Genomic DNA, 14,085 nt, shown 5'->3' on the forward strand with positions numbered 1-14,085 from the left:
AGAAAAATCAAGTATCCAAAATACAATGTATATTTTTGTTGAGTTTCTGTGCAAAAAAGTAATACGAGATATTAGAAATTATATTTGACATTCATCTACTCACCAGTGAAATTCAATTTTTATGAATAGGCTATATTTTTTACTGAAGTTTTAGGTTTACAAAAAATCATATAGAAAATACAAAAAGTTCATATATATGCTCTGACACCCTGTATTCTCCCCTGCAGTTTACCCTATAATTAAAGTATTCCAAGAGTGTGGTATGTTTGTTATAATGATAAACCAATGTTGTTATATTATTATTAACTAAGATCTACACCTATGTTAGGGTTCACTCTTTGTTTAGTACAGTTCTATACTTTTCACAAATGCATAATGTCATGTATCCATCGTTATAGTGTCACACAGCCTAGTTTTGCTGCCCTAAGCATCCTGTGTGCTCCATATTTCCCTCTTTCTCTCCCTCCCACCAAACCCTGGCAATCACTGATTTTTTACTATCTCATTCGCTTTTTCCAGAATGTCAAATAGTTAAAAGCATACACCGTGACGTCTTTGGAGACTATTCTATTTTATATAACAGCATATATTTAAGGTTTCTTTGTGTCTTTTTATAGATTGACAGCTCATTTCTTTCTATTGTTATATGATATTCCATTGTATGAATATACCACAGTTTGTTTACCCACTCACCTATTGAAGGACCTCTTAGTTATGCACAATTGTTGGCAATTTGAATAAATCTACTATAAATATTGATGGGCAGGTTTTATTGTTTCCAACTCATTTGGGTAAATAATTAGAAGTACAATTCCTGCATCATATGATAAGCCTGTGTTTACCTTTGTAAGAACTTGCCAAACTGTCTTGCAGAGTGGTTGTGTCATTCCACATTCCCAAAGCAAGGAATGATAGTTCCTATTGCTCCATATCCTCACCAGTATTTTGGTATTTGCAGTGTTTTGGAGTTTAGCCATTCTAATAGGTGCTTAGTGGTATTCATTAAGGTTTTAATAAAACAGGCATTTTTAGAATTTCACTTTCACTTTAATTTGGACCTAAACCTAATTTGCTTTATTGGGAATGTAGCTATAGTCTAGTAGCTAAGAGTCTGTGTTCTGGAAACAAATTGTCTAGATTCAAATTTCAAATATACCACTTACTCTTTGTGAGGAATAGGGCAACTACTTAACATGTGCTTCAGTAACCTTACAGGTAAAATGGAGACAGTAATATCATCTACCACCCATATTTGTTACAATAATTAAGATAGCACATATGAACAAGAATAATAGTATCTGGCCCACAGTAAATGCTTTAATCCTTTAACTGGGTTAATACGGTTTTATTTATTTTTAAATCAAAAGGCAGACATTAGAAATATAGGTAATTCTAAATATTGGTAGAATTGTTCTAATAATTTTTATTTTTAAAATTAATTTTAAGAAAACTCATTCAGATAATATATGTAATTAATAGTGAACTCTGTTAAAATAATTTTGGAGAGAGTTCAATTGGACTTGGTAGAGGTGGCAGTGGTGAGCAGTGGTCAAATTCTGAAGATTGAGCTAGCAGAATTTTTGTTGAGAAATTAATATGGGAAGTGAAAAAAGAGAGAAGTTAATCATAATTACCAGATGTTTGGCCCTAAAAAATGTTTTTTTTTGTTTTGTTTTGTTTTTGTTTGTTTGTTAGTTTTTTTGTTTTTCTGTAAAGACAACTGCAAAGAATTCAGTTGGGGCAAGGAAAGATCCCATTTGTTGAGTAGGCAGTTGGCTATGACTCAGGAGTTCCAAGAAGATATATTTTTGGGAACCCCAGTAAATTGGTCTTTAAAGCTTTGAGATTAAAAATGTTGCATTAATTATTTACATAACAAGATGAAATCCCTTTTCATTTGATATTTACTTTGACTGTAATAGTATAAGAGTTTAGGAATACTAGGGGTGTTAATAGTTTCAACTTTTTTGTTATTTAAAGAGAAAAGAAAATAATGTTGTAACAAACACACTCACCAAGAATGAGATTGCCAGAACTTGAGGAAAGTAGAAGTAAAATAAAATATTTTGGGGGTAATAGTTTGTGAATTCTATGTAGGTGAAATTTTGCTAGTTGTGTTTATGTTTGCCCATTAACTTCTTATCCTCTTCCCGCATTCTTTGCCCTTGTCAAGTTCATACTGTGAACTACTGGTGTGAATGAGTTTAAGAAGTAATAACTGACGTTGTAAGTCAGAGCATAAACATACAAGGAGGAACTAAGATTCATGGATAGATACATCATTGTATCCTTTATTTTTTTAATTAATTAATTTATATTTTTTTGAGACAGAGTCTTGCTTTGTTGCCTGGGCTAGAGTGAGTGCCGTGGCATCAGCCTAGCTCACAGCAACCTCAGACTCCTGGGCTCAGGCCATCCTCCTGCCTCAGCCTCCCGAGTAGCTGGGACTACAGGCATGCACCACCATGCCTGGCTAATTTTTTCTATATATATTTTTTAGTTGGCCAGATAATTTCTTTCTATTTTTTTTTTATTAGAGACGGGGGTCTCGCTCTAGCTCAAGGCTGGTCTCAAACTCCTGAGCTCAAACGATCCACTCGCCTCGGCCTCCCAGAGTGCTAGGATTACAGGCGTGAGCCACCGTGCCCAGCCATGTATCCTTTAGATTATTTTATCTTTTTCTCAAAGCAATCAATTATATTAAATAATTCATAAATATCAAGGGAACCTTATCAAGGTCACTATCTTAGTTTGCTAAGCCTGCCATAACAAACGTATCAGACAGCGTTGTTCAAACAATGGAAATTTGTATTCTCACAGTTCTGATATCAATCGGGTTAGTTAGGCCTCTCTCTTTGGCTCAGAGCTGGCTGTCTTCTCTCTGTGTCCACACCTGGCCTTTTCTCTGTGTGTATGTCCCTTCCCCTGATGGCTTTTTCTCTTTTTACAAAGACATCAGTCCGAATGCATTCGAGTTCACCCATATGACCTCATCTACCCTAATTACCTTTTGAAGGTCCTATTTCCAAATAAAGTCACATTCTAACATACCGAGAATTAGGACTTTCACATATGAATTTGTGGGGGACACAATTAAGTTCATAACAGTCACACAACTATTAAATAATGAAGCTGGCATTTACTTAATCTCAGACTCCAAAGTACATGCTCCTACCCTACACCATATAATATATGACATTATATCTAGGCCTGATGCTAGATATAGGGGTGGTAGAGAGTGCATAGAGAACAGAGAGTATTCAAAGAGGCTGATGTCATGGAGATGTTTGATTTCTGATACTTGAATTATTGCTCACTCTGCTTTGGATTAAATTACTCATATTCCCTCTGTGGATTAAAATACAAATGCTTCTTGCAAAAATCCCCTATAACGGTTCTAGCAAGAATAAAGTATGATAGCACCAGTGTAAAACACTGCAAAATTGATCCTCATGATTAAACTACAGCAATGTTATACTTTTCTTCATTCATAAAGATAACTCTTAAATGTTTAGAGCAAGCTTACAAATTTAATATTTAGTAATATTTAACAAATAAATTTAATAATAATAGGATAATTCCTAAAAATTGTAAAATAAGTTTTGGAGCCTCAATATGTTCATTTTTTTTTTCATGCCTCAGTGATTTTGCTTCTTACACTTCTCCAAATGTTGGATTTATCCTTCTGTTTTAACCTTTAAGATAAAGTCCAAAACTGTTCGCACCAAATGGTACATGGTGAAGACTGGCCTAAAAATGTCTATATGTCAAGAATATTCCTGTATTTATTTGAACAGTGGTTAAATCAAATGAACATATGACTAGAGGCACAATTCTGGTTTGGCTAGCAGATAAGAGTAGGTATTTTGAGAAACATGAGGCCTTTAGTAACTTCCTGATATTATACAAAGTTAATAATTTCTATCCATACCTGCATCCAATAGCTTTTTCCTGTTTGGGATATGTGAAAAAATGAACAAAGGTTTAGATGCATATGTAGAAACTGTGAGATATACATGTATATTTTTGTATATCTTAAGGTGTATAGATGTATATATCTATCTATATCTCTATATTTTAAAATAGTTTCTTTTATTTAAGATAAGAATTTTAAAACAGAGTTTGTTGTCTTTTGATAATGTAATCTTCTTTATGTAAAAATAAATAGTGTGGCTTGAATAAAAGGATTTTGCACAGCTTTATTACTTGGAAAACTAAGTGACATCCAGGGGCCCATTTGGTAACATAACACTCAATGATGGGCAACTGTATCAATAAAACCTCCTTAAAACAATCATTGTATTATTTTTTTACCTAAACAACAAAGCAGAAAACAAAATGCCAGAATCCTTCCTTTAAAGAAAATAGAAATCTATCAAATAACATCCCTCCATTTTCCTGGGAACTTTAATACTCTCAGTAGTAAGATAAGAAATATTTTCTTTTGGACAAATGCCTAGAAAAACGGATTCTACAAAAAAAAACTTCAGGCCACTGTTTTCATTTTTAATGTTTAATATCAGAGCAGTATAGGCTTAATTTCAGAGCCCTGGTTGATTTTTAAAGTTCTCATATTGGTTTTGATTTAAAAGATTAAAAAATTTTTGAAGAAACAAATGTAGTTCATTACCATTGAATTTGGTTTGTTTAATAGTATTACCTATACCTACATCTGAGAGATAAAAACTTCAAAACACTATCTGGAAATCCTTTAAATTTTGTTTTAAGAGCATAACTAAAATAGTAGTCATACTTAGGCATACAAATAGGCATGGTATATTTTTAAAGTTTCTAATGTTTAAGTCAAATTTTATAATTAAACTCTAAACATTAGTTTTATATTTCGGGCAATCAATTTTTCATAGCATTTGCTTTTTATATTCTCTTAATTAAAACCTTGTGTTTTTCATTTAAAAATAAATACTTAAAAAAGTTGAAATTTCATTTCATTCCATTTGATTCCACTTTCCTCTCAGAGGTGTGTCCTGGGTGATGTATATTCTTTTAAACCTTTTCCAGTGTGTTTCCACAAACAGCTAACTACGAATATGATTTTTATTTTCATAGATATCACCATGCTATTCATATTATTGTTATGCCATTTTTTAATGGCAGTACCATTGATTATATAATGTTTTAGCTTTATGTAAAAGCATAATACTCTCTGGTATTAAAATTAGGACATTCTGATATTTAAAAATGTGTAGTAGAAAAAAATTAAGGAAAAGGATCCTGGAGATTCGGAGCTCAGGGCCCTGCCCGAGAGTCTAGGTTTAGATGATCTAACACCAGGCCCTGGGAGAACAGCAGCTCTTATGATCAGAATCAGAGATCATGGAAAGAGGGTGAACCCCACAAGTTTTTCTTTTTTAATTTGTTCAAGGAAGGCCAACATTATATGTGGTACATTAATTAGGAAGTGATTTTTTAATGAGGTTGTATGTACTCAGTTCTTATTTTCATCATCGCCAATTGTGTTTATTTTTCTATTGTGTCAAAGACATTAAGGAAACAGTGTCTACAAATAAGCACAAGATGACAAGACATATTCCCCTTCCAGTATGTTATCTCACGTTCAAGATCATCATTTTATAATTTCTCCAAGTAAAGATTCACTTGAGCTGATAACTATTACTGGGTAGGAAAATAAGTACCAATTTACTTACTACTATAAGAAATTCAAATCATTGTTATTAAAGTAATCAATCTACTTTTCACAAAGTTTTTCTTCAGTTAAATTACCATCACAGACTAGGTTGCAGTGACTTAAAGAGGTAGGTATGCTTAAATATGCTCGAGGGGACACGAGCTACCTGTGTAGGCCTGAGGTTTATGCCAAGAAGGCAGCAAGTTGAGCAACTATCCTTAGGAATCCAATGATGAATTTCAAATATATTTTTCTATTCTTCATGCTACACAACATTATCCAGTACCATTATCCAATGTAAATATTCTAGTGGGGACATTTCATCTCATGGGTTCTAAAGCATATGAACTATTCTGAGAATATTTAGCAGGATAAAATCCTAAATTATCATTGCAAATAAGCACAATTGTTTTTGTCTTTAATACATTTTTCTCAAATGTATACAATTTGTCTTTCTACAACAAAAAATCCATTTTGTTATGTAACTTGAAGCACAATATCCTAAATTATCAATCTTCCTTTTTAATGTATAAGTTTGGAGTCATACCAAGAACAAGCTACACTTTACTGAGCTCTTTGAAGACATAGGAAGGTTTGAAACTGAGTAAATATCTCTAGAGAAATATTCTGACAAAGCAATAATTAAAAGATCATGCCATTTTTCATGCAGCATTTGTCTTACTTAATAAGAGCTGTGTACCAAAATTAGTTTAAATTACTGATAATTGGAAACATTATATTTAAGGAGGAAATCAGAACTACCTTAATACTAGATTAAGCATAGTGATGTAAATATTTTATCAAAATGACATTCCTTTGATATTGGCATTCAGATTTATTCTCAAAGCTTTTTAACTTTTTCTAAAGATCAAGGGCATAGAGTTTTGCAGTTCTATTTTATTATAACTCGGGGCCAGTTTTTAACTATTATTACTTTAAGAATCATGGCTTATGTCTGAAGGCTGGAAGAAGAGCAAATCATAAGCATATCAGATTTTAAATTTAAATGAATGCATGAGGAACATAAGAAGCATAGCAAACCATAAAAATAGTGGTGTATTTATTAAAATACTTCAGCACATTGCTTTGAACAATAAAATATCTAAAATCTTCAGTTATATGAAAGAACAAAATAGAAACCAAAAACTGTCATGTACTTTTTATTGAATTTCCTTGTAAGAGGTCATTTAAATTTCATAATATGCAGCTGAAAGACAGCTGACATGCCAGTGGCATTCGTTTTCCTGCTGAAGACTTATGGGAAAATTCCAATCAACCTAAAAAAAAATTTCAAGCAATCAATCAGACACAATTGTAAACTTTAAAATACAACTGTACTAAAATCTCAACAATGCCATTTGTTAGCATTCTCACCAAAGGTAGGCTACTTAATTTCTTTTAATTTGCAGCTTTTAATCTGTAAAACAGGACAACTCATGTTTGCTTTGCAGGACCACTGGGATGAGTGAGTGAGGGGACAGGCTGCTTCATGATGGCTTCTTAGTAAAGTTTACATCATTTCATCCATCTTGGTGCTGGAGATTTTGGAAATTTTTCATCACTGAGTCAAGGTCTTGACATTTTTTAATGCCTACAAATATACTTTTAGGAGCCCTTACATGAACTATCAAATAATAAGATATCTTACACAGTTCACAAGATTTGTCCAATGTGTTAATTGATTCTGAGATTGGAACAAAAGTATAGTTTCAGTATAGAACCATCTAAGGGAGTGAAAGGGAATTTGTATAACAGGTTTTGATGTTTGTATAATATCCTTTGGCTAACATGGATAACATGAAGACATAGCAGTAGAAATTTATCAAGATAAACACACTGAGAAAAAAGAAAAAAAAAACAGTCAATAGCATATTATTGACCTATGTGACAACTTTACACAGAGTAGTAAAAATGGAGTCCTGAAAGGAGAAATGAAAATTTATGGTTATAAAAATATTGAAGAAATGATGCCTGAAACCTCTCTCCAAATGTGACGAAAAATGTACCCATTAAGATTTAAGAAGCTCAACAAACTGCTGCACAAGAAAAATAAGAGAAAACTGCAAGAAACAACATAATCAAATAGGCCAAAAGCAGCGTTCAGAGAAAATTATAAAAAAAGAAATGTGGAGAAAACAAGACATTCTATTTACAAACATCCCAAAACAAAAATTACATAAACTTTTGTTGTTGTTGTTGAAAATGCTGAAAATGAGATGGTGGGAAAATTTACAGGGTAGACAATTTTCTGAGACATAAGAGTCTGAAAATTTTACAGGTGTTTATGAAATGCAAATTATGTTCTCCAACCACAATGTAATTATAGTAGAAATAGATAAAACCAAATTAATAAAATTCCAACTCTTTGGAAACTAAAAACTGACTTTTCTATACTTGCATAAATTATTCTTATTGTAAATACATTCTTTTAGAAAAATTATAGTAGAATGGGTAAAATTATGCAAAAACAAATATTAATTTTCACATTATGAGTCCCAATGTATTTGACTAGTCATTTTTAAAAAGAATGTCTTCATATTATATCTTGAATCTTTGAAAAGTATGCTGTGTAACTTGATTATTTTATTGAGCAAATCCTGAATATTTTTATAGGATGTACACTGAAAGAGAAACATTTGATTGTTATATTATTAATTTATAATATCAATTTGTCTATGAAATTAGAGATTACTTACAATATTATGTTAAGTCTACTTGACAAAATTAGATAACTGAACCCATCAGTTGGCTTCAATCATTTCACAGATTTGCTAGACACACACACACACACACACACACACTCACACACACACATCTATATCTAAGTTTATTTTCCTATTTTGCTATATAATCATTAATTTGTAAAACATAAAAATAAATTTCTTAGTCATATTAAAAATATAACAATATCAAATTTGACCTTGAAATATGCTTATTTTTTCCAGTGAACAAGTTGCTCATAATCCTCAAATTCAGTATTATGCTGTTCTTATCCATTAGTCTCAAAACATCTCAACCAAGGGCATACTTAAAGGGATTTCTATCCTTTCAGTAACATATAGCTTAGGTTATTATTCAAACAGCACCATCAATACACCAGATTAAAATGAAAATCATGTAAGAAAAAACTTAGGACATTCATGTGGCTGTCTCATGAATTTATAATGTGTCAGAATATATGCTAAGGAAATTATTAAAATAAACTACTAGCTCCACTATTCTAATGTATTGAGAATAGTTATCTGAGCAGAAGAGAAAACACTGACCTTGCTAGAGAAATCTATGAGGAGTCATAAATTTAGTACTAAAATATATGTGTCAGAAGAAATTATGCATGATCAAATTTAACCAAACACTCCAAAAAATAAAGCTATCCATGTAAAAATTTAATTCTCATTATAAAATTGTTCAAAATATTTTAAATATATGTACATTTGGGCAATTCAATTAAATGTGAAGTATAATTTTATTGTATCTAAGATACATTCAGTTCTTTATTCAACAAATTATTACTGAGACCTTTTATCTCCAGATATTTTGCTAGGTTCTAGGAAAGAGAGAGAGAAAAGCAACAACATAGTTCTTGAAGTCAAGATACAATTGTGTCCTAAAAAAACAGAAATGTAATAGCATTGATACTCTTTAAAAGTCTGTCATGGATCTATGCCAGGAAACTGACTGCACAGGTAAAGGTGTGCCTAAATCTACGTGTAAGAGTCAGGGATGTTTTTCACGGACGGGGTTCTTTGCATCAGACAGCCAGGCTGACAAAGCAGAAGAAAAGGCATCTGCAAAGGTGTGGAAGTCACTGAAGTAGTTCCGTGCTACCGGAGCAAGATACATACACGTATGTGTGTGTACACAGGCACATGTGTGGAAGATGTGGAAGGAAAAGAAAATAAAAACTTGTACTGAATTGCTAGGCAAATAAGGGTAACAAAGGGTTTCATGTGCCATGACAATGACCTTAGAAACCATCCTGTGAAAATCTAGGGAGCTGCTGAATAGTGGAGACCACAAGATCAACATGTTCACGTTTGTATTCCAAATGGATAACTTCAGCAGGATGTGAAGGGTGGATTGCAGCGTAACAAGATTTGAATAAAGACGGAGTTAAAAGGAGACTATTGAGGTAGACTGAGAGAAAGGTGCTTAAGCAGGACAGTGGTCTTGACTAACAGAACTCTACCAACCTAAAGTAAGGCACAAATAATAAGTATCGGTAACTGAGTCAGGGGAATAAGAAACAGAAATATCTTCAATAAGTGGCATATTCCTGCCAAAGGTAAATGAACAGTGGGATCATACACTAAGTTTGGGAATTAAAATATCTATACATATACATCTATCTTCAGGACAGCCACATTTGTGGTGCCAGTAGGGCACACTACTAAAAATGTCCAGGAACAGTTGTATGAATGTACAAACTCAGAAGTTTAAAGAGCATTCTGCAACAGAAATATATATTTTTGATAGAGATAAATTTAGATTTAGAATGCAAATCACACTTAAAACTTTTCTACATGGATGAAATTATCCAAGGAGAGAGTACAGAAGATAGAGAATTGTCCATTAAGGAAATCCAACAGTTAGGAGCTGAGGGAAGAAAGGAGAAACCATAAAACAGTGTGAATACTCAGAAAGTAATATTGGAAAAATCCAGAAAAGAGTAAGAATATGGAGAAAATTAAATAGGAAAGAGATATTTTAAAATGCAACAGTCAGTAGAATTGTTGAGAAAGAAAATATTTTCTTTCTATCTATACTAAGACATTTCTTTCTATTATGCTAAGGCATAAATAGAAAGTGAAAAAAAATAGTAACTATACGAGGTGATGGGTGTCTTATTAGCTTGATTGTAGTAATCATTTAACAATGTATATAAATATCAAAATATCATGTTGCACATCTTAGATATATGTAATTTTATTTGTCATTATACCTAAAAAAATGCTGTAAAAGTGAAAAGTGAGCAAGTCTCCTTTTTATAAGTAGATTATTAAGTATAAAGTACATTTAAATTAAATCTACCATCCAGAAAATATAGGCTGAAGCTCTAAATCATAGAATTTGTAAGCTTATAAAGTGAAGCAATCTTAATTTTAAAATTCCATATATGTACAGAGAAGATTCAACTGGAACTTTATTCTTGATTTAATACTTGATAGAGTCAAGATATTAATAGTCTATGATGTGCACAAAATAGGAATGCCAACAATATACTGTTTTCTATGTTCTAGACACACAGAGGGTGACAGGTATTTAAAAAAATCAGCCTTTGATTTTCTGGATAACATCTCTTATTGCAAATGAAGATATTTTTACTAAGTTTTTGCTCCTTCCCTGTCCCCCTTAATTTTTAGCATTAATTTTCTATGCTCTCAAATCTACCACATAATTTTTTATTATTATAATTACATAAATAGGGACTATGTAAATTAAGCATTTTTGAAAACCATCAAATGAATTAATAGCTTTGAATTTTTTTAGCAAACCTAAGAATATCCTTTTATGAAATCTAGACGTACCTGGGAAACTTATTTTGTAAAGTTAGGGTTTACTCCACTTCAACTTTGGGTGCATAGAGCAGACCACAGATAGTGATAGATGCAAGAGTCCTGGCAGAAAGAGCCACAAGTAGCTCCTTGCACTTGTCCCTCTACTGGGCAGAAGTTGTTGAGGATAGTTGCCTCTGAGAAAAGTAAAATCTCCACTTTCATAAGGACTGTACTGTTGTCAAGAATGGGACGTGGATGTTGATGTTGTGAAATTCCCAACAAATAGAAACTAGTTTCAGCTGTAGAGGAGTCTGATTCAACCTAGCACACAATGACTCTCAGAACAGTGGTTTTATTTTTCCTCTTAAAAATCACTTCTCTGGTCTAAAGTTCTTGGCATTAAGCTATTACCCCATCTGTTTCTTTTTTCTTTTTCTGTCTCTGATAGATTCTGGTCTGTGCCTTCCTTAGATTTTGACTGTTTGTTTGCTTTATAAAAACCTTTTATGCACAAGAAGAAAAAGTCTCAACTTCACTTTAAATTTGTAAAAGCCCTATGTCAGGGGTGGTGAACCTTTTCATGTCGGAAGGCCATATTCATTTAGCTGGAATCAAATAAGGCCACATTCAAGAAACTTCAATTAGATATACTTAAAAACATACATTATTTTGTAAAAATCTAACTATTATGTACTTAATAATTTCTAAAAATTGAAAGCGTTTGTCATTTTAAAGTTAACTAACCTTTTAATGAGTTCGTTGTGTTTGCTTTCCATTGGAACACATTTGTGTATTTGGTTGCAGCATGGAGACCCAGATCCGCAGTTTCAGCTGATCCTCTAGAAGGATATCAGTCATTTGTGACCTTGAGGGCATCTTGATCGGATTAGGTAGGAGAATACAGATTCGAAGCCGTAAGTGGATGAAAAGCAAGAAAGTATTTTTCAGTCATGTTGTGGAAGGCATGGATATTCTATCGCATTTTTTTTTTTTTTTGTATTTCAACTGGATCTTTCTTAGCATCAAACAATGACTTTAAAATGTCAGCTAGTGAAATCTCAATCAATTCCATCTGTAGATCTTTAGGTGCCTTGGTGATTTCAACTAGGTGAGGCTGAAATGCTAATTTGAGTGAGATGTCATGATTCTCAAAGTCAGTTAAACTTTCTTTGTATTCTCCAATTAACAGGTCTGTAATGGCTGTGTATTCTACGAATGATTCACATATAGCATCCTGCTTGTCAATGATCTCTCCTAACTGGGGAAAATATTCATCCAAAAATTCTTTTGAAGAGGACAGCTTTTTTTTCGAAATGTTTGGATATTCTTTTGCCACATTATCACATATACACTTAATTTTACCTTGCAAAGAAATATTCAAGTTGTTTTGATTTGACATATCACACAGAAATGCTGCATTCCTATAGAAATCTTCTTTCAATAATTCACATTGCTGATTCTGTTTTTCATAAAATTTAACTACCTGTTCTGACAGAGATAAAATTTTGGCTAACACATGTCCCTGTGATAGCCAAAGCACTTTAAAATGATACGGCAAATTCACACTGAATACGTCATCCTTTATTTTAGCATGTTACTAAATTGATGATGCCATGTTGCATTTATAGGAATGTAGTTAATAATACTTATAACTTGTTGCAAAGTGTCCTTTACAATAGAAGCTTCAGCACAGATATTTTGCTGATGCAAGATACAATGAAAAGAAATGAGAGCATCTGGATCTGTTAATACTTTATTTTTTCCTGTGCAATAAACCCTTCATGTTTTGCTGTCATGCAATCTGCACCTTCTGTACATACACTCACTAAATTTACCAAATTCACTCTAACTTCATGAAATTTATATTGAAAGTTGTTGAAGATGTCTATTCCCTGTGTTCTCTTCCCAAAAGTGCTCAAATCTCGTAACTCTTCACAGCAAAGAAAATCTTCTGTTATGACCTGAACAAAGTATAAAACCTGCAACAAATCAGCAGTATCAGTTGATTCATCCAAAACACTTGAATAATGTACATTTTCATTTTGAAGAATTGCATGAATTTTTTTTGTTAAATTGAAGGCAAATTCATGCTGCTGATCAGTTATGGTTCTCCCTGAAAGAGGCAGTTGTTTGTACTTTGGAATGTTCCTGGGGTCTAAGCATCCTACAACTTTCACGATGCATTCTTTCACAATGTCTACATTACTAAATGACTTCCCTTTTTGCCCAAGTATATAAGCTATTAATAAATCATAAGTTGCTTCAGTGGCATTATTTACAGGCCTTATTACTGCTTGAAAGTATTTTCTTTGCTTTTGCTTTTCATCTTTTAATGTGTGCAATACAACCTTTCATGCCTCTCCCTGTAATTTAAAATATTTATGGTCCTTATGAGTGTTGTTATACTTACAAACATTGAATTTCTTTAATGTTGGTATTACAGTATCACAAAGCAAGCAAATCATCTTATCTTTAGCAGAAAGAAGATAATATTGTAACTCCCAATCCTCATTAAAAAGTCTGCTTTCTTCCTTTGGCGTTCTCTTGGTCTTCGTTGACATGGTGGGCTGTTACGGAGACAGGATTAAAAAACACTGTTGAGCTGTGCAACTATTCACAAATTCCACCTCATACAGAAACTTGGTGAACTATTGATAAAAGCTGGTAACAGACTAGCGTCCTCGCCCCGCATCAGCTCCCCGTGGCAGTGGCGCCAGTCAGAACCAGGTCATGAGTGTCGCAGCCATCAATTCAGCCCTTACAGCTACTGATGTTCTAACTGGGCCAGCCAATCTGAGAAAATTATTTTGTTAAAACTAATTTCATTCTTTAGTATTTTAAAAATGTATTAATAAAAATAATAGGATTTGTTCTGTAAAATTTGGATTCAGTCAAAAGGTCACATCTAAGGACCTCGAAGGCCACACGTGGCCTAAAGGC

Source organism: Lemur catta, unplaced genomic scaffold (genome assembly GCF_020740605.2).
Source record: "Lemur catta isolate mLemCat1 unplaced genomic scaffold, mLemCat1.pri scaffold_63_ctg1, whole genome shotgun sequence".
NCBI classification, from domain to species: domain Eukaryota; kingdom Metazoa; phylum Chordata; class Mammalia; order Primates; family Lemuridae; genus Lemur; species Lemur catta.